Below are 20,774 nucleotides of genomic sequence, written 5' to 3'. Positions count from 1 at the left end.
ATTACAGTCAGCCTCTGACAGGGAATAGAAGGAACAAGTGCTGGTTTGCTGTTCCATTAACCTTTAGCTGGGGATAGAGATTATGTAATACAGAAGGTAAATGGCTGTATAAATAATACTTGGTCTCCGTGATCTCTTAGATGTGAGTGCCTGAGGGAACCAAGCTCCTGTGCCTCTTCCAGACTGATGTGGAGATGCCGGCGTTGGACTGGGGTAAGCACAGTAAGAAGTCTCACAACACCAGGTTAAAGTCCAACAGGTTTATAAACCTGTCGGACTTTAACCTGGTGTTGTGAGACTTCTTACTGTGCTCTTCCAGACTGTACAGCTGTGCTGGGTGTGCAGGGATGAGGTGGGCCATGGAGGTTGAGGGTGCTGGGGGGGGGGTGGGGAAGGGTGAGATTAATGTTGGCCGGAATTCTCCAGCCACGTACGCCCCACTACCACTGTCAACCTGAATGGAGAATTTGGCTGAGTGCCAAATCTCCGTTCACAGCACAGGGGTGGCACAGTGGGACAGCATGGTGGCAAATGGGGAGGGGGGTGGGCATGGTGGCACAGTGGTTAGCACTGCTGCCTCACAGCGCCAGAGACCCAGGTTCAATTCTGGCCTCACATCACTGTCTGGGTGGAGTTTTCACTTTCTCCCCGTGTCTCCATGGGTTTCCTCAGGGTGCTCCGGTTTCCTCCCACACTCCAAAGATATGCGGGTTAGGTTGATTGGCCATGATAAATTGACCCTAGTGTCAAGGGGACTAACAAGGCAAATGTGCGGGGTTACGGGAATAGGGCCTGGGTGGGATTGTGGTCGGTGCAGACTCGATGGGCCAAGTGGCCTCCTTACGTACTGTAGGGATTCTGAGATTCATCCTTCTTTGATTCAACAGTGGGACCGGATGATCCCGGCTGCAGGCAGGGTCGGAGAATTCTGGCCATTGTGTTTTGGTGTTCCAGACGTCATGGCCGCAATTCTCCGGTCTCACATGGCCCACAGCCAGTGAGAATGGAAAATTTGGCTCTCAGCTAAAGCTCCATTCACAACAGCAGGACCGGGTAATGCCAGCCGCAGACAAGATTGGAGAATTTCGCTCCGTGAGTTGGCAGATTTTAATAGGACTGCTGGCCTTTTCTACCTGCCATTTTCCAATGCGATCTTTCTATTTCAGCAGCAATTTAAAAAGGGTTGATCCATTCGATTAAAAAAAAAAGTCATAAAGTGAACCTTTAATTGCAGCTTGAGGTGGTCGGGGTATGGCGAGAGGGAATGGTGTACTGTTGTACATCTTTTTATAAGCTGATGGGGAAAATAGATGCTGCAGTTTGTTCAATTCAATCTACTTTTTAATATTTAATTCTTTACAAGATGGCCAGACTAAGGGTGGAATTTCTCATTCTGGGACTGAGACCCATGGCGGGGGCAGAAATGGGGAATGTTCCCCACTGCGAAAACTGGTGAAAATTTACATCATATTGTGTGATGCTGGCCTATTGATTTTGCAGTCAGGGGTTTCCTGACATTTGGCATGGCAGGGCGAGTTGCAATGGCTTGCCAGCATGTCCAGGCGCCATGTTTAAAAGATGCCCAGACGTCAACTGACTCACCAATAAAGAAAAGGATCTGCCTCCAGCAGGTTGCTGTAGTTTAAGTGCAGTTGGTGGATCCTCCCGTCTGCACACACATACTGCTGCATGTAGGGTTACAAGGTCCACAGACACTGGAAGCTTACCAGACTGCCCTAACCCTTCTTCAGATAATCCCCAACTTCTCCACGCCACGTTGGTCCAGATGTGTTTTGGACAGGCGTGACCTCCCCCTGTCAGCGCAGACAAGTGGACGGGGAAGGGGAGCAGGATTCTGGTCAAAATCTTCATCTGCATCCCATCGAATGGTTTCACTTCGGCCTCTAGCGGGAAATGGCAATCCGCCATTTTGGGGAGAACTCCCAGTGTCATTTTACACCGGCGGAAAACTGATCTTTCAGCTGCCGCTGCATTGTTCCTCCACCCTGCCCGCCGGGTGTAAGCCATTCCATCATTTGCTCCACAGTGAGGCCTGGTGAGGAACCAGCGCAAGAAATTACCAAATATCCTGTGCTAGTTAGAAAGTGCTTATGCCAATATTAGTTCATATTTACTGCAATCATGGGGGGATTTTCCAGCCCTGAGCGCCCTGAACATAGAAATTCCTGCCTGAGATCAACGGGCCTTTCTGTCCCTCCTGCTACGATTCCTCTGGCAGGGGGGACTGTAAAATTTACCCCCATAGGTCAGGTATTCGGACTTGGTGAACTCACTTGAAATAGACCCCGATTAAAACATGGATGAACTAAGGTCATATAGATGTGTTACACATTTATCCCTTTACATTGCCACCAGTATATTGGGGCAATATGCCAGTGGAAGTCAAAATTGAGCGACTGATTGGCAGTCACCCATCACATGCTGCCAGTCAAGTCAAATTTCACCACCTTTACTTGTCCCCAAAATGCTCCAACAATGGATTTTAAATTATATGAATTGTGCGTGCACTATATTATAATGATCAAATCACTAAGCACATGTTTCACTGAAATAATCTATTTTTTAAGAAAACGTAGTTTAGATATTCCTCCTCTCATGGGTGAACATGAAATTTAGCAGAATAAATTCTGCTTTTTTTGCTTAAGGTCAGATAAAGGAGCATATTAATTATCAGTGGACTTACATTAACTACATAAAAAAAGAGAAGGGGCTTTCTCTTAGTTAACTTACAAATGGGCTGGAAAGAACTTTTTACTTTGTTAAGCATTTGTTAGGCGAGAATGAGCAAACATGTGGTGTGTGTGCATTGTTAGACTATTACATTATCACAATTATGTCTTTTGTTTGAGCATTTGCCTTAGTCTTTAAAGTGAAGTTAATGTGATTCTTTTTTTATTTAATTCCTTTGGAGAAAATTATTTTCAAAAGTGAGGAAAATATTGTACTTGGGATGAAGTGGACCAGGCCGAAGGGCCTGTTTCCTGTGCTGTACTGTTCTTTGTTCTTTGTTCAATAGTCTCTGTATGCAGGTCTGTCAGCACTAACCACTGAAGAACACTAGCTACTTTTGTCAATACTAGACCACAACGGGTACAGTTAACCTGCAAAGTGGGGTGGGTGTTGATCTTGTATGAGGTTACGACATCAAAACATTCCAGAACTGTGAGAAAAACATCAACTTCTGCGTATAATGAGGGTGTGGTGGGTAATTCAATATGCTTGCGAAACCGCTGTGGAACTGATGGATCTGTGCCAGCCTGTGGGTGGCCTTCCTACCCTGTCACCAGTTGAGGCCTCGTAAGTGGGCCTCATTGCGCCCACTTAAAGGGCCTCATCAATGCACATATCATCCTGCCAGCACTGGTCCTAACCCAGTGGTGTTCAGGGAGTCCACCATGCGGAAAGCACGACCAGCAAATCCTGGCATGGTTTCTTGGTCGGATGAGTCCAGTCTTCAAAGGTGCTCAGCACCTGATTGAGGAACCCAGTATCGGGAAGTGGTAGCCTGCCTAGCGTCACACCCCCTGCCCTTGATGCCAGTCGCTCTGCCCCACAGAACCCCCTTCTCACGACTACCCTAAAAGCATCACTCACTTGTGCCTGGGTCATTCCTCGATTTCAGGTCTCGGGCTGATGTCATGCCAACCCGGTGGCGCTGCTGAGTATGGCAGCTCTCGGTGGGCAGGATGTCCACCTCCAGAGCCCTTGATCTCAGGGGAATCCCCATCGCTGGGCATATCATGTGGAAGGCATTCCTAAAAGGTGACTCGGGGCTTTCACTGGCTCTGCAGCAGCAACTAGCGATGGTCGCTGTCACCTTCACAGGATTCCATGCTTAGGGTGGGATTTTCCAGTCCCTTCCCACTGGTGGGATTTTCCAGTCTTGCTGAAGTTGACCCCCCCCCTCACCCCACCCCCTCCCCCCCCCTCTCCCGTGGAAGATTCCCAGTGGTGGGATGGGCGAATCTACATACAAAAGCCTGTACATTTTGGCATGTTTGGGAGATCCCATTGACGGCCAATGGCTTGCTGCACCTGCTGTGGGAAAACCTGCCATTGGAGGGGGGGAAAACCCCCGTTTATAAGACCAGTTCCTTCTGATAATTACAGAATAGTTCCATTCTGCTTCCTGCCAGGGTCCCTTTAAAAATTGAGGCTTTAACAATCAGATGGGGGTCGTGATCCATTCCGTGCCCACTGCAATTTTTTGTGAACCCCTAAAGTGGGATAGGAATACAGTCGTTAGTTAAAATGCCACAGTAAATCTGACTCCAATACTGGGCTTTGGAGTCACTGCAAGTAGGTCAAAAAGATCAAAATTCTGACTGAGAAAAAAATTGAGGGCGCCATCTTACCAGCCGTTCGCGCCACGGTCCCGCTGCAGCGAGGTCGGAGAATTTGACGCTCAGCCAAATCTCCGTTCACTGCAGCGGGACCGGAAAATCCCACCGGTGTGAAAAATGGCAACAATCTAGCTGAGTTTTAAAGCATGAAGGTTCAGATTTACCATTTAACCCTGAGTAAACTATTTTTCTCAGACTATTTGCCCTGAGTAGGACAGACATGCTCATTTATGTGTATGAATTGTTGAGTGATAGTCTCAGAGTCTCATACATATATGAAGACTGTCTGTTAAATACAAAAGATAATCCAACCACAGGTGTCCGAGCAGGTCATTTTTATGAGTAAAACATTTTGGAACGACCATACATTATTTTCTACGTTTAACTAAAGCAGAATTGTATTTATGGCACTCGTGGTCATGTTTTGTGGGATAATTTTTGACGTTTTTGTGGTGTTTTCAAATGATGAATGTACAGCAGACATCCTGTTGAATAAACATTTGGACTGTTATTTTGAACACTGCTTAATGACTTTATTGACTGCGATCACAAATATGTTTCGGTCTTTTAAAAAAAAATAAAGAACTGAACACGAGCGGCATAATAATAGTCTCAGCTGTAATTATTAATGATGTAACAGTACAGTTATTCAATTTGTTTGCTAAATCAATACTGAAGTGTTAGTTGATGAATTAGTTCCTCTTGACCTTGCTGCTGTGCTGTTTTTTTCATTATTTGCAGGTTCCCTAATTGTTGTTCAATATATTTAATTCTGATTAATGACCTTCCTCTGATTACACGCACACTTTCAAATTTCACTCAATATCTTCTGCAAGTTGCATGTTAATAATGTTGCCAATGTAATTAAACCGGAATAAACTGAAAATACATGTCAGGTTAGTCAGCAGCTGAAAGAGAACTTGGCTAGTATTTTGCTTCATCAGTCCTGAGTGGGTTAACCTTTTGGTTGGGATCATTGTCTTTGAAGCATTTTTTATTTCCTTTAAAAATCTCACATGCAACTGCTGTGACAGTATGAACGAGAAAGAGATTAGCAAGTATTATTAAAAATAAATCATGATATGAATGGCATCTTGTGTGGAGGTCCCTACCTGAAATTTGATACAGAGGTTAGTTGCAATTACCTATAGAGTTAGAGAGAAAATAAACGGAGGGATTTAAACAGCACTACACCCTGACAAAGGGATAATAGCAGCAACAGACACAAGTGACATCAACCCAGCTGCAGCTTTTAACATGAAACCTTTGCTATATCTTCCATTCTGATAGCAATTTCCTGTTGCTGCATAACAAACGCATTGAGTATATTCCTTTTTATGAGCTAATATTTTTAGTTACATAATCTCGAAAGAGTAGTTGAGTTTAACATTCATTTTGAAGAAAATTAAACAATATTCATCAACCTGAAACATTGGCTCATAACCTCTTGGTTATAAATTCCCAGTGACCCATTTAGGGTGAACCCCAACGATGCACTGGAGAATCCCCCTCAGAGGTTCCCACGTAAGGGTTTACCCTGCAATTGCCCAGAAATACTAACTCCCTCTGGACAATTGCACTGGGCTGGGAACCATTCGACAGAATTGATTTAAATTGCTAACTCCAGATGATTTCTGCCAGTTTTACCCTGAGGGTTGCTCTGAAAGGGTTAGAAGGAAAAAAATTACGTCTAATTCCAGTGTAACAAAATAAGCATCCAGAGCAAGCCTCACACAGGACACACTGCACTCACATGATGGCCCCCCTTCACCCCGGCACCCCCTCTGCTGCAATACTCTCTTCTGCTCTGACCCCTCCTCTTGCTCTGACCCCACCCCTATCCACTCTGGCCAGCCTCCCCTTTGCTCCAGCTCAGAACACCCCCCCCCAGTCCTCACACCCCCTCCTCTCTTCTACCCCATTCCCTCGCCTCACAGTCTGCTCCCCTCCTACTTACCTTTGAAACTTACATGCTCCCTTTAAATTGTCCCTTTGTTGTCAATGATAAATCATAAAATACATAATTGATACTAACTAAAAGATGTTGGTTAAATCTTATTGGACAAAACATTAATTTTCTATTCAGTCTTCAGAATATAAAAATTCTCTTACAGTGGGTCAGAAGGAAATGCTTACTCTGCAGTAAATATTGAAATGCTATCTTAAGAAATTTGTGTTGATAAACTTACATCAACAACTAACAATATTCCACTCTATGGAGAACTGAATTTCGGACTTACCATTGATATTGAGGTTTGCAAGAGGTCAAATTTAGTTTGTCTTTTAATTGTTCTGCAAAACTCAATCCCAATTATTCTAACGCAAGTCAAACCGATCAGACTTTGAGTACGGTATGCTAAGTGTAGGCCACTTCTAGCTAGACATCTAGAAGTGGCTGATGATACTGGACACCAAGATGTATGAACTATCATTGCTGTGATTAACATACATGGAGCTATAACCAGCACCATCACAAGGCTGGATATTTTCAGATGAGGGACAATGGATGGAAACTGCCCCCAGTATTGTCAGAGAAGATTAACAATGACCTCTTGTAGTTATTGGAAGACTTTTGCCCAGTTTCGTGAATCATAGAATCCCTACAGTGCAGAAGGAGCCATTTGGCTCATCGAGTCTGCACTGACCACAATCTCACCCAGACCCCATCCCCATAACTTATTTACCCTGACACTAAGGGGCAATCAACCTAACCCACACATCTTTGGACTGTGGGACGAAACCGGAGCACCCGGAGAAAACCCACGCGGACAAAGGGAGAATGTGCAAACTCCGTACATAGAGTGACCCAAGGCTGGAATCGAACCCGGTTCCTGGCGCTGTGAGGCAGCAGTGCTAACCACTGTGCCACCATGCTGTGAAGGAAAGATTGAGCTATTTTTCCTCAGCCTATGCTGAATTTGCATAGAAGGAAATATGAGTTGGTGTGTATGTACCTGGAAAGAGCTATGCGCAAGGGTCCAATGGTTTAAGTGGGAGGTCTGAGACTGTAACTGGGGTGAGCGCGGTAGTGTAAAATAATCTGATGAAGTGCACAATGAACTTGTTCTTGTGATTTTCCAGTTCCAGGCTCAGTTTTGTTTTTCAACACTGTGAAATTAAGCAGCTTATTTCACTATGAAGTCATTTACTGATGGAAAGAATAAACCAGCATCAAGTGTTACTGCTCCCTATTAGTGTCACACATTAACGTTTGGCACCCTTATCTATTGACACTTTTCCATTAAAGGATTTTTAATGTGCTCTGGGATTTAACAGTATTGTCTCTGGATAATTTAAGATTAAGCGTTACTGTACAAAGGAACCTAGCGTTAGCTGTCCAATCCTAAATCATCTATTGTGACTTGCAGTCCTGCCCTCGCCAGTTAGTTTGTGATTAGCGGGAGTGCCACTTATCATTTGAGAAATCTTTCTTGCAAACAAAACGTTGGATGAAATCTGATCACGGAATCCTTACAGTGCAGAAGGAGGCCATTTGGCCTATTGGGCCTGAACAGACTCTCCAAAAGAGCATCTTACACAGGCCTGCCTGTATTTACCCCGCTGATCCATCTAATTTATACATTTTGGGACACTAAGGGACAATTTAATGTAGCCGATCCACCTACACTGAACATCTTTGGATGGTGGGAGGAAACCAGAGCACCCAGAGGAATCCCACGCTGACACGGGGAGAATGTGCAGACTCCGCACAGATAGTGACCCAAACTGGGAGTTGAATGCAGGTCCCTGGCGCTGTGAGGCAGCAGTGCTAGCTACTGTGCCACCCTTTGGAATGAGGTCCCAGAAAGAGCATATAGAATCCCTACAGTGCAAAAGGAGGCCATTTGGCCCATCGAGTCTGCAGCGACTCTTGCACAGGCTTACCCCGTAACCCCACATATTTACCCCACTAACCTATGTATCTTGGATACTAAGGAGCAATTTAGCATGGCCAATCCACCTAACTCGCACATCTTTGGACTGTGGGAGGAAACCCACGCAGACATGGGAGAATTGAACCCGGGTCCCTGGCGCTGTGAGGTAGCAGTGCTAGGCGCTGTGAGGTAGCAGTGCTAGGCGCTGTGAGGTAGCAGTGCTAGGCGCTGTGAGGTAGCAGTGCTAGGCGCTGTGAGGTAGCAGTGCTAGGCGCTGTGAGGTAGCAGTGCTAGGCGCTGTGAGGTAGCAGTGCTAGGCGCTGTGAGGTAGCAGTGCGAGGCGCTGTGAGGTAGCAGTGCGAGGCGCTGTGAGGTAGCAGTGCTAGGCGCTGTGAGGTAGCAGTGCGAGGCGCTGTGAGGTAGCAGTGCGAGGCGCTGTGAGGTAGCAGTGCGAGGCGCTGTGAGGTAGCAGTGCGAGGCGCTGTGAGGTAGCAGTGCTAGGCGCTGTGAGGTAGCAGTGCTAGGCGCTGTGAGGTAGCAGTGCGAGGCGCTGTGAGGTAGCAGTGCTAGGCGCTGTGAGGTAGCAGTGCGAGGCGCTGTGAGGTAGCAGTGCTAGGCGCTGTGAGGTAGCAGTGCTAGGCGCTGTGAGGTAGCAGTGCGAGGCGCTGTGAGGTAGCAGTGCTAGGCGCTGTGAGGTAGCAGTGCTAGGCGCTGTGAGGTAGCAGTGCTAGGCGCTGTGCCACCGTGCCACTTGAAAAACATTTTTGAAATTGTGCAGTCGTTTCTAAAATCTCTTTTGGAAAGGTCAAAAGGTGGCTTGTGTAGCGAATGGAAAATATGTCATATTGCTGCAATTAAAGATAACATAGAACATAGAACATAGAACAGTACAGCACAGAACAGGCCCTTCGGCCCACGATGTTGTGCCGAGCTTTATCTGAAACCAAGATCAAGCTATCCCACTCCCTATCATCCTGGTGTGCTCCATGTGCCTATCCAATAACCGCTTAAATGTTTCTAAAGTGTCTGACTCCACTATCACTGCAGGCAGTCCATTCCACACCCCAACCACTCTCTGCGTAAAGAACCTACCTCTGATATCCGTCCTGTATCTCCCACCACGAACCCTATAGTTATGCCCCCTTGTAATAGCTCCATCCACCCGAGGAAATAGTCTTTGAACGTTCACTCTATCTATCCCCTTCATCATTTTATACACCTCTATTAAGTCTCCCCTCAGCCTCCTCCGCTCCAGAGAGAACAGCCCTAGCTCCCTCAACCTTTCCTCATATGACCTACCCTCCAAACCAGGCAGCATCCTGGTAAATCTCCTCTGCACTCCTTCCAGCGCTTCCACATCCTTCCTATAGTGAGGTGACCAGAACTGCACACAATATTCCAAATGTGGTCTCACCAAGGTCCTGTACAGTTGCAGCATAACCCCACGGCTCTTAAACTCCAACCCCCTGTTAATAAAAGCTAACACACTATAGGCCTTCTTCACAGCTCTATCCACTTGACTGGCAACCTTTAGAGATCTGTGGATATGGACCCCAAGATCTCTCTGTTCCTCCACAGTCTTCAGAACCCTACCTTTGACCCTGTAATCCACATTTAAATTTGTCCTACCAAAATGAATCACCTCACATTTATCAGGGTTAAACTCCATTTGCCATTTTTCAGCCCAGCTTTGCATCCTATCTATGTCTCTTTGCAGCCTACAACAGCCCTCCACCTCATCCACTACTCCACCAATCTTGGTGTCATCAGCAAATTTACTGATCCACCCTTCAGCCCCCTCCTCTAAGTCATTAATAAAAATCACAAAGAGCAGAGGACCAAGCACTGATCCCTGCGGCACACCGCTAGCAACCTGCCTCCAATCCGAAAATTTTCCATCGACCACCACCCTCTGTCTTCGGTCAGACAGCCAGTTACCTATCCAATCGGCCAACTTTCCCTCTATCCCACACCTCCTCACTTTCATCATAAGCCGACCATGGGGGACCTTATCAAACGCCTTACTAAAATCCATGTATATGACATCAACTGCCCTACCTTCATCAACACACTTAGTTACCTCCTCAAAAAATTCTATCAAATTTGTGAGGCACGACTTGCCCTTCACGAATCCGTGCTGACTATCTCGGATTAATCCGCATCTTTCTAAATGGTCGTAAATCCCATCCCTAAGGACCCTTTCCATCAATTTACCAACCACCGAAGTAAGACTAACCGGTCTATAATTACCAGGGTCATTTCTATTCCCTTTCTTAAACAGAGGAACAACATTCGCCATTCTCCAGTCCTCTGGCACCATCCCCGTGGACAGCGAGGACCCAAAGATCAACGCCAAAGGCTCTGCAATCTCATCCCTTGCCTCCCAAAGAATCCTAGGATACATTTCATCAGGCCCAGGGGACTTATCGACCTTCAGTTTATTCAAAACTGCCAAGACATCCTCCCTCCGAACATCTATTTCCTCCAGCCTATTAGCCTGTAACACCTTCTCTTCCTCAAAAACATGGCCCCTCTCCTTGGTGAACACTGAAGAAAAGTATTCATTCATCACCTCGCCTATCTCTACTGACTCCATACACAAGTTCCCACTACTGTCCTTGACCGGCCCTAACCTCACCCTGGTCATTCTTTTATTCCTCACATAAGAGTAAAAAGCCTTGGGGTTTTCCTTGATCCGACCCGCCAAGGACTTCTCATGTCCCCTCCTAGCTCTCCTAAGCCCCTTTTTCAGCTCATTCCTTGCTAACTTGTAACCCTCAATCAAGCCATCTGAACCTTGTTTCCTCATCCCTACATAAGCTTCCCTCTTCCTTTTCACAAGACATTCCACCTCTTTTGTGAACCATGGTTCCCTCACTCGGCCATTTCCTCCCTGCCTGACAGGAACATACCTATCAAGGACATCCAGTATTTGTTCCTTGAAAAAATTCCACTTTTCATTAGTTCCTTTCTCTGACAGTTTCTGTTCCCAACTTATGCCCCCTAATTCTTGCCTAATCGCATCATAATTACCCCTCCCCCAATTGTAAACCTTGCCCTGCCGTACGGCCCTATCCCTCTCCATTGCAATAACAAAAGACACCGAATTGTGGTCACTATCTCCAAATTGCTCTCCCACAACCAAATCTAACACTTGGCCCGGTTCATTTCCCAGTACCAAATCCAATGTGGCCTCACCTCTAGTCGGCCCATCCACATATTGTGTCAGGAAACCCTCCCGCACACACTGCACAAAAACTGCCCCATCCAAACTATTTGACCTACAAAGGTTCCAATCAATATTTGGAAAGTTAAAGTCCCCCATGACAACTACCCTGTGACCCCCACACATATCCATAATCTGCTTAGCAATTTCTTCCTCCACATCTCTATTACTATTTGGGGGCCTATAGTAAACTCCTAGCAACGTGACCGCTCCTTTCCTATTTCTAACTTCAGCCCATATTACCTCAGTGTGCAGATCCCCCACGAAGTGCCTTTCCGCAGCCGTTAAACTATCCTTGATTAACAATGCCACTCCTCCACCTCTTTTACCAGCTTCCCTACACTTAGTGAAACATCTATACCCCGGAACGTCCAACAACCATTCCTGTCCTTGTTCTACCCACGTCTCCGTAATGGCCACAACATCGTAGTCCCAAGTACCAATCCACGCCCCAAGTTCATCTACCTTGTTCCGGATGCTCCTTGCATTGAAGTAGACACACTTCAACCCACCTTCCTGTCTACCAGTACCCACCCTTGACCCTGATACCTTCCCCAATACCTCACCACCCTCACTGACTTCTGGACTACAACTCCCTTTCCCACTCCCCTGACAAATTAGTTTAAACCCCCCTGAAGAGCCGTAACAAATTTCCCTCCGAGGATATTGGTGCTCCTCTGGTTCAGGTGCACCCCGTCCTGTTTGTACAGGTCCCACCTTCCCCAGAACGTGTTCCAATTATCCACGTATCTGAAACCCTCCCTCCTACACCATCCCTGCAACCACATATTTAACTGCACTCTCTCCCTGTTCCTCAACTCGCTATCACGTGGTACCGGCAACGTACCAGAGATGACCACATGTTTCGTCTTGGCTCTCAGCTTCCAGCCCAGCTCCAGAAATTCCTGCTTTAAATCCCCGTCCCTTCTCTTACCTATGTCATTGGTACCAATGTGCACCACGACTTGTGACTGTTTCCCCTACCCCTTCAGAATCTGGAAAACACGGTCTGAGACATCACGGACCTTGGCATCCGGTAGGCAACATACCATCCGTGAGTCTCTTTTGCTGCCACAGAACCTCCTATCTATCCCTCTAACTAACGAGTCCCCAATAACTATCGCCCTCCCGCTCTCCCCCTTTCCCTCCCGAGCCACAGAGACGGACACAGTGCTGGAGATCCTCTCACTGCGGCTCCCCACTGGTATGTCATCCCCCTCAACCGTATCCAAAGCGGAATACTTGTTGCTAAGGGGAACGACCACCGGGGATCCCTGCACGGACTGCTTCCTCCCAGCCCCTCTCACCGTCACCCATCTGTTTTCAATCCTCGGAGTAACTGTATTCCTAAAGCTTGTGTCTATGGCCATCTCTGCGTCCCTGATGATCCTAAGTTCCTCCAACTCCAGCTCCAGTTCCCTAACACGGTTTTGGAGGAGCTGCAGATGGGTGCACTTCCCACAGGTGTAATCAGTAGGGACACTGTCGTCGTCCCTCACCTCAAACATAGTGCAAGAGGAACATTGCACTGCCTGCACACCCATCCCCTCTAGATACCTTGCCAGTACCAGGTAGAAAGTGCAAAAATGAATTCAACTCACCCCTGCTCGCCCTTTCAGCCTAAGCCCTGTGAGCCAAAGTCTTATAGCTCACACTCTGCTTCCCACACACTCCACTGCCCGCTCCCGACGCTGCCCGCTGTATACTGCAGCCTACCTTTTATACTTCACGCGCTTAAAAAACCCTTCCCAGACTCCTTTGCTGCCCACTTCTAGTTTTCACTTTAAACTTGAAAAACTGCTGTTAAAGTAAAGGCCAAAAAAATACACACACTAGCTGACTAATTAAATAAGTAAACAATCCAATTAATCTCTTACCAGCACTGCTGCTTTCAAACACCCCTCTCAGCTTGCTCCAGTGGATCAATGTTTTATGAAAGTTGGGGTTGATTGCAGATTTCATTTTCTAACTGTTTCCCGAGTTGGGAGTGCTTGATAGTGATGCTGTTTCCCCAAAATCCACAGCATTGTAATTGGCAATGTTAACATGACACTCGTTGAAGAACATAACATTTATGTAATTCACATACGATAATTTTCTGGTCTACAGTGGTGATAGTCTCATGGACTCTTTTCATTTGTAACTGATGAGCCCAAGTAAAATAAGTTCAGGAACTCTCATCAACAAGAATGTAGCACATTTCAATATGGTTAAGCTTCCACTATATTTCACAGAGTTGAAAACAGATGTAGAGGAGAGATAAAAAGAATTAACAAAGCTGATTAAACCTACAGTTAAATAGGTAGGTTTTCAGTATCCTTTAGAAGGAAGTCAGAGGGGATTTTCCCCTCATTGTATTCCGCACAGGAGCAGGTGTGAAAAACAGCATTGTGCCATAGGCCGCAATGGCGTGTTTTCTCAATGTATCGTCTTCTCCCCACCTCATTCGCCTGCAACACAATGGCTTCTGCAGGGTGGCCTCTGATGTGCCCCCCCCTGCTCACTGCTTCCTCGCTCTGGGCACAATATTTTTAATTGGAGCCGTACACACCCTTCTCAATATCAGCCCAGGATTACCTCACCGAAGAACATGGCAGCCACCAAATTTAGAGATGCTTCATTAGCATACCTCCTTGATGCAGTGGAGGCTGATCAAGATGCCCTCTTCCCCCTGGCCACAGGAGCTCCACAAATGTGATAAATCTGGCTTAGGGAGCAGTGGCATTGGTCATCAATACCTGTGCATTATAGAAGACGTCAGGCACACAGTGCAAGAAGAGAATGAATGCTCTCTTACGTTCTGCCAGGGTAAGTCAACCATCTCATCACTCTCAACTCACCCACTCACAAGCCTATCACAAATTCACTGGCATCTCACATGCTGCCACCTCAAGGACATCACCGCTCACCCTCACACGCACCTTCACATATACACCTTCACCACCACCTGTTGCTTCATCAATGACCTTCCTTTCATCATAAGCTCAGAAGTAGGGATGTTCACTGATGATTACAAAATATTCAGCACCATTCACAATGCCACAGAGACTGAAGCAGCCTTTGTCCAAATGCAGCAAGACCATATCCAGGACAATATCCAGGCTCGGGCTGATAAGTGGCAAGTAGCATCCATGCCACAAAATTGCCAGGCAATAACCATCTCCAACAAGAGAGGATCTAGCCATCGCCCCTTGACATTCAATGGCATTACCATTGATGAATGCCCACATTACATCCTGGGGGCTTACCATTGATCAGAAATTGAACGAGGCTAGCCATAAAAATACTGCAAGACCCGGTCAGAAGCTAGGAATCCTATGGCAAGCAACTCACCTCCTGACTCCCCAGAACCACAAGTCAGGAGTGTGATGGAATACTCTCTACTTGTCTGGATGAATGCAGCTCCAACAAAACTCTTGAACTTGACACCGCCCAGCACAAAGCAGCATGCTTGATCCATCCACAAACATTCACTCCCTCCACCAATGACACAATGGTCGCAGTGTGTACCATCTACATAATGCACTGAAGGAACTCACCGAGGCTCCTTCACTGCATCTTCCAAATCCACGACTGCTACCAGCCAGAAGGACAAGAGCAGTAGTCATATGGGCACACCACCACATGGAAGTTCCACTGTAAACCACTAATCATCTTGACTTGGAAATATATCGCTATTCCTGCATTGTTGCTTGGTCCAAACCCTTGAACTCCCTCCCCAACAGTATGGTAGGTGTACCTAGACCACAAGGACTGCAGCAGTTCAAAAATGCAGCTCACCACCTGTGGTGAACCATTGTTGGTTACCACCAGGAGTGCTGAGCCATGGTTTGGCCAGCACTATGAGTCTGTAAATATGTTACTGTTGGGGTTAGGGTTGGGCTGTTCTACCTGGTAATATAGTCCTATGGTACACTCCAGTTGGCTCCGCCTTCCGGGAGAGGTATAAAGGTCACTGCTCTGCCTGGTGACCCTTTAGTCTGGGATTGTATATAGTAGCTCCGTTATTGTTGGTAACAAAAGCCTTTATTTCCCGGGTACATCCAGCCTCCCGTGTGATTTATCGCGCATCAATTTTATTACCAACAACATTTTTTTTTGACAAAAACAAAAGAAAACCATGGAGCAAATGCTGAAACCCGAGCAGCTTACGTTGGATCCACGTGCGGCGGGAGCGTCGAACACTTTCGACCATTGGTTGAAGTGTTTCCAAGATTACCTCGACGCCTCCACAGCGGTTCAAAATGACGCCGACAGACTGCGGGTCCTCCACGCGAGGGTAAGCGATGCTGTATACTTAGCGATCCGTGAGGCCCAAGACTACAAAGGGGCCCTCGAGCTTCTCAAAAAGCGATACAACAAACCGCCGAATGAGATCCATGCTCGACACCTTCTAGCCACTTGACGGCGGCAGCCCGGCGAAACGACAGAACAGTACCTGTGTGAACTTCAGCAGCTAGCCAGAGCCTGCAACTGCAAGCCAGTGTCGGCAGCCCAGTATATGAGCGACCTAGTTCGAGATGCGTTCGTGGCGGGAATCGGCTCGTCGTACATCCGCCTTCGGCTGCTAGAGCAAGGTAATCTCGACCTCACTAAAACCGTAGAATTAGCTGACGCTCTGGAAACGGCCTCCAAAAGTCTGGAGATGTACCCCGACGACCGCGTGGAGACATTGTGGCAGGTGCAGCCGCAGATTCCACTTTATTCAGCGGTTTCGAAAAACTGCGCGATTGGGTTTCCAGCCTCGGACCTGACGACGGCAGCAGCTCCAGGAGGCCCGCGGTGTTACTTCTGTGGGGGGGTGAAACACTCTCAGCAGCGATGTCCAGCTAAAGCGGTATTGTGCTCCGCCTGTGGCAAGAAGGGCCGTTATTCCAAAGTCTGCAGGACCAAACCACCCTCCAAACATAGCAGTGCGGCGTGTGATTCCCCAGAGCCGGTCTCCCTGTCTTCAGCGTCTGCGAGGTCTTCCACCATGTGCGATTCCAGAGCGCCGCCATTCCTAACGACGGGGTCGCAAGACACGTGCGACCTGCAGGGGCCGCCGTTTTTGGCGCCATCGACCACGTGCGACCTATGGGGGCAGCCATTTTGGTCAGCACCGACCGCAAATGACCAGCAGGGGCCGTCATCAACCAGCTCAGCTGCCTGCAGTTGCACCCACGATCCAACGGTGGCGTCAATCATCCTGGACCAGGCCAAGCCTCACAGACTTGACAAGTCCATGATGGACATACAGGTAAACGGACGCCAGATTTATTGTTTGTTTGACAGCGGGAGCACGGAGAGCTTCATTCACCCTGACACCATGAAGCGGTGCGGTCTCCAGATTCAGACTGTCAGGCAGACAATTTCGATGGCGTCAAGGTCCCGGTCTGTCACCGTGCTAGGGAGCTGCGTGGTCAACCTGACGGTGCAGGGCACGGTTTACGAGAACTTCAGGCTCCTTGTGTTACCGCACCTTTGCGCGCCGATAATCCTAGGACTAGATTTTATGGTCCACCTGAAGAGTGTAACCCTGCAGTACGATGGGCCACTCCCTCCGCTTTCAGTGGGAGCACTGCAGCCTCTAAATTGCCCAAAGCGCTCCACATGTAGTCTCTCGACGTTCAGGATTACCCCACCCTCCCTATTCCAGAATTTCGTGCCAGGCTGCAAGCCCATCGCAACAAAGAGCAGGCGTTACAGCGCTGAGGATCGGATCTTCATTCGATCTGAAGTTCAGCGGCTCCTCAAGGAAGGGATCATCCAACCTAGCGCTAGTCCATGGAGAGCGCAAGTTGTGGTGGTAAAGAATGGGAACAAACCCCGGATGGTCATAGACTATAGTCAGACCATTAACAGATACACGCAGCTGGATGCGTATCCCCTCCCGCGCGTATATCTGACATGGTCAATCAGATTGCGCAGTACTGGGTGTTCTCCACCATTGACTTGAAGTCTGCTTACCACCAGCTCCCCATTCGTCCAGAGGACCGAAAATACATGGCCTTTGAGGCGGATGGTCGTCTGTACCACTTTTTAAGGGTTCCCTTTGGTGTCACGAATGGAGTCTCGGTCTTCCAGCGTGCTATGGACCGAATGGTGGACCAGAACGGGCTGCGGGCTACCTTCCCGTACCTGGATAACGTCACCATCTGCGGCCATGACCAGCAGGACCACGATGCCAACCTTCTTAGATTCTTACGCACTGCATCTCGCCTGAATCTGACCTGCAACAGGGAGAAGTGTGTATTTCGCAAGCGCCGCCTAGCTATCCTCAGATACGTGGTGGAAAACGGGGTCCTTGGCCCTGATCCAGACCGTATGCGTCCCCTCCTCGAATTCCCCCTGCCGACTAGCATCAAAGCACTGAGAAGATGCTTAGGCTTCTTCTCATAATATGCACAGTGGGTTCCCAATTACGCGGACAAAGCCCGTCCGCTCATCAAGTCTACCTCCATTCCCCTAACAACAGAGGCTCGCTTAGCCTTTGCAGGAATAAAAGCCGACATCGCGAAAGCCACGATGCACGCTATTGATGAGTCCATCCCCTTCCAGGTGGAGAGTGATGCATCGGATTTCGCCCTGGCCGCCACACTTAACCAGGCGGGCAGGCCCGTCGCCTTTTTCTCTCGCACCCTCCAAGGCCCTGAAATTCGGCATTCTGCGGTGGAAAAAGAGGCCTAGGCCATTGTGGAGACCGTTCGGCATTGGCGCCATTACTTGGCGGGAAAACGGTTCACTCTGCTCACGGACCAGTGGTCCGTGGCGTTCATGTTCAACAACACGTTACGGGGTAAGATCAAGAATGATAAAATCTTTAGGTGGAGAGGGGGACCAGCAGGACCACGATGCCAACCTTCTTAGATTCTTACGCACTGCATCTCGCCTGAATCTGACCTACAACAGGGAGAAGTGTGTATTTCGCAAGCGCCGCCTAGCTATCCTCGGATACGTGGTGGAAAACGGGGTCCTTGGCCCTGATCCAAACTCTCCACCTCCAATTATGATATCATGTACCGTCCAGGGAAGCTCAACGAGCCCTCGGACGCCCTGTCGCGTGGAACATGTGCTAGTGTGCAGGAGAATCAATTACAGGCTCTCCACAATGACCTCTGCCATCCGGGGGTCACTCGGCTCTTCCATTTTATAAAGGCCCGGAATCTACCCTACTCGGTGGAGGATGTCAGGTCCATAACCAGAAGCTGCCAGGTATGCGCGGAATGCAAACCGCACTTCTACCGACCTGACAGGGCACACCTCATTAAGGCCACTCGTCCTTTCGAAAGACTGAGTGTGGACTTCAAGGACCCCCTTCCCTCGACAGATCGGAATATGTACTTCCTCAATGTGATTGACGAGTACTCACGATTCCCTTTTGTCATTCCCTGTTCTGATATGACCGCTGCCACGGTTATCAAAGCAGGGGGCGGCACGGTAGCACAGTGGTTAGCACTGCTGCTTCACAGCTCCAGGGTCCCGGGTTCGATTCCCGGCTCGGGTCACTGTCTGTGTGGAGTTTGCACATTCTCCTCGTGTCTGCGTGGGTTTCCTCCGGGTGCTCCGGTTTCCTCCCACAGTCCAAAGATGTGCGGGTTAGGTTGATTGGCCAGGTTAAAAATTGCCCCTTAGAGTCCTGGGATGCGTAGGTTAGAGGGATTAGCGGGTAAATATGTGGGGGTAGGGCCTGGGTGGGATTGTGGTTGGTGCAGACTCGATGGGCCGAATGGCCTCCTTCTGCACTGTAGGGTTTCTATGATTCTTCTATGATTTCGGGATCTTTTCACCCTGTTCGGTTACCCCTGTTATATCCACAGCAATAGGGGCTTGTCGTTCATGAGCGATGACTTGAGGCAATACCTGCTCTCAAATGGGATTGCCTCTAGTAGAACCACGAGCTACAACCTTAGGGGTAATGGACAGGTTGAACGAGAGAATGCTACAGTCTGGAAGGCTGTCTTACTGGCGTTGAGGTCTAAAGGTCTTCCAGTCTCCCGTTGGCAAGAGGTACTCCCTGATGCGCTCCATTCCATCCGCTCACTCCTGTGTACGGCAACCAACGCTACTCCTCATGAGAGAATGTTTTCATTCCCTAGGAAGTCTTCCTCTGGGACCTCATTACCGTCTTGGTTGACGTACTCAGGACCTGTCCTCCTGCGGCGGCATGTTAGGACCCGCAAGTCCGACCCTTTGGTTGAACAGGTCCATCTCCTCCACGCCAACCCTCAATATGCCTATGTGGCATATCCTGACGGGCGAGAGGACACGGTCTCGATTCGAGATCTGGCGCCTGCAGGGGGCTTGGAAACCCCAGTCGCTCCCACACCCCCAGTTAGGGACCCCCCGACCATTATCTCTTCTCCTGACACGGCGCGGGCAGTATCGGGACCACCACTTAACCCTCTTACTCCCGTGTACAGCTTGCCTGAGTCCAGGTGATTGTCGCCACCTCGAGGCGTGCTCGAGTCCAGCGGATTGTCACCACCTCGTGGTCTACCGGCCCGTGAGGAACTGGAGGAGCTACTGGACACCGCCTTGGAGAGAAGGTCACCGCGATTGCCTGAACCGGCGTCATCGCCGGTGTTGAGGAGGTCGCAGCAACGGTGCGGTCCCCCAAAACGATTGAACTTATAGACAGATGAACAGTTGTTCTGTTTTTTTTGTGCCCCGCCGGCCTTTGTTTTTTAAAGGAGGGGTGAATGTGGTGAACCATTGTTGGTTCCCACCAGGAGTGCTGAGCCAGCACTATGAGTCTGTAGATATGTTACTGTTGGGGTTAGGGTTGGGCTGTTCTACCTGGTAATATAGTCCTATGGTACACTCCAGTTGGCTCCGCCTTCCGGGAGAGGTATAAAGGTCACTGCTCTGCCTGGTGACCCTTTAGTCTGGGATTGTATATTGTATATAGTAGCTCCGTTATTGTTGGTAACAAGAGCCTTTATTTCCCGGGTACATCCAGCCTCCCATATGCTGCATGAAGACAGATAGAATGTGAGCAGGACACATGCCAGAACAGATGTGGATATTGAGTGGAGCGATGGATGGGATGACGATGCAAACCACGTAAGATCTGAGGTCAGATGGATTTTTAAAAATTCATTTACGGGATGTGGGCTTTCTGCTTAGACCAAGATTTATTGCCCATCCCTAATTTCCCTTCAAGACGTGGAGGTGATGCGCGATAAATCCATTCTATACCCTTTCCTTTCCTTCTCCATGAATGGTATGCTTTGTCTGCATAGTGTACAAGAAATAATACTTTTCACTGTATACTAATACATGTAAGAAGTTTAACAACACCAGGTTAAAGTCCAACAGGTTTATTTT

Source organism: Mustelus asterias, chromosome 27 (assembly GCF_964213995.1).
Source record: "Mustelus asterias chromosome 27, sMusAst1.hap1.1, whole genome shotgun sequence".
Lineage (NCBI taxonomy): Eukaryota > Metazoa > Chordata > Chondrichthyes > Carcharhiniformes > Triakidae > Mustelus > Mustelus asterias.
The sequence above is the reverse complement of the archived record's forward strand: the minus strand, read 5'-3'. Positions refer to the sequence as shown.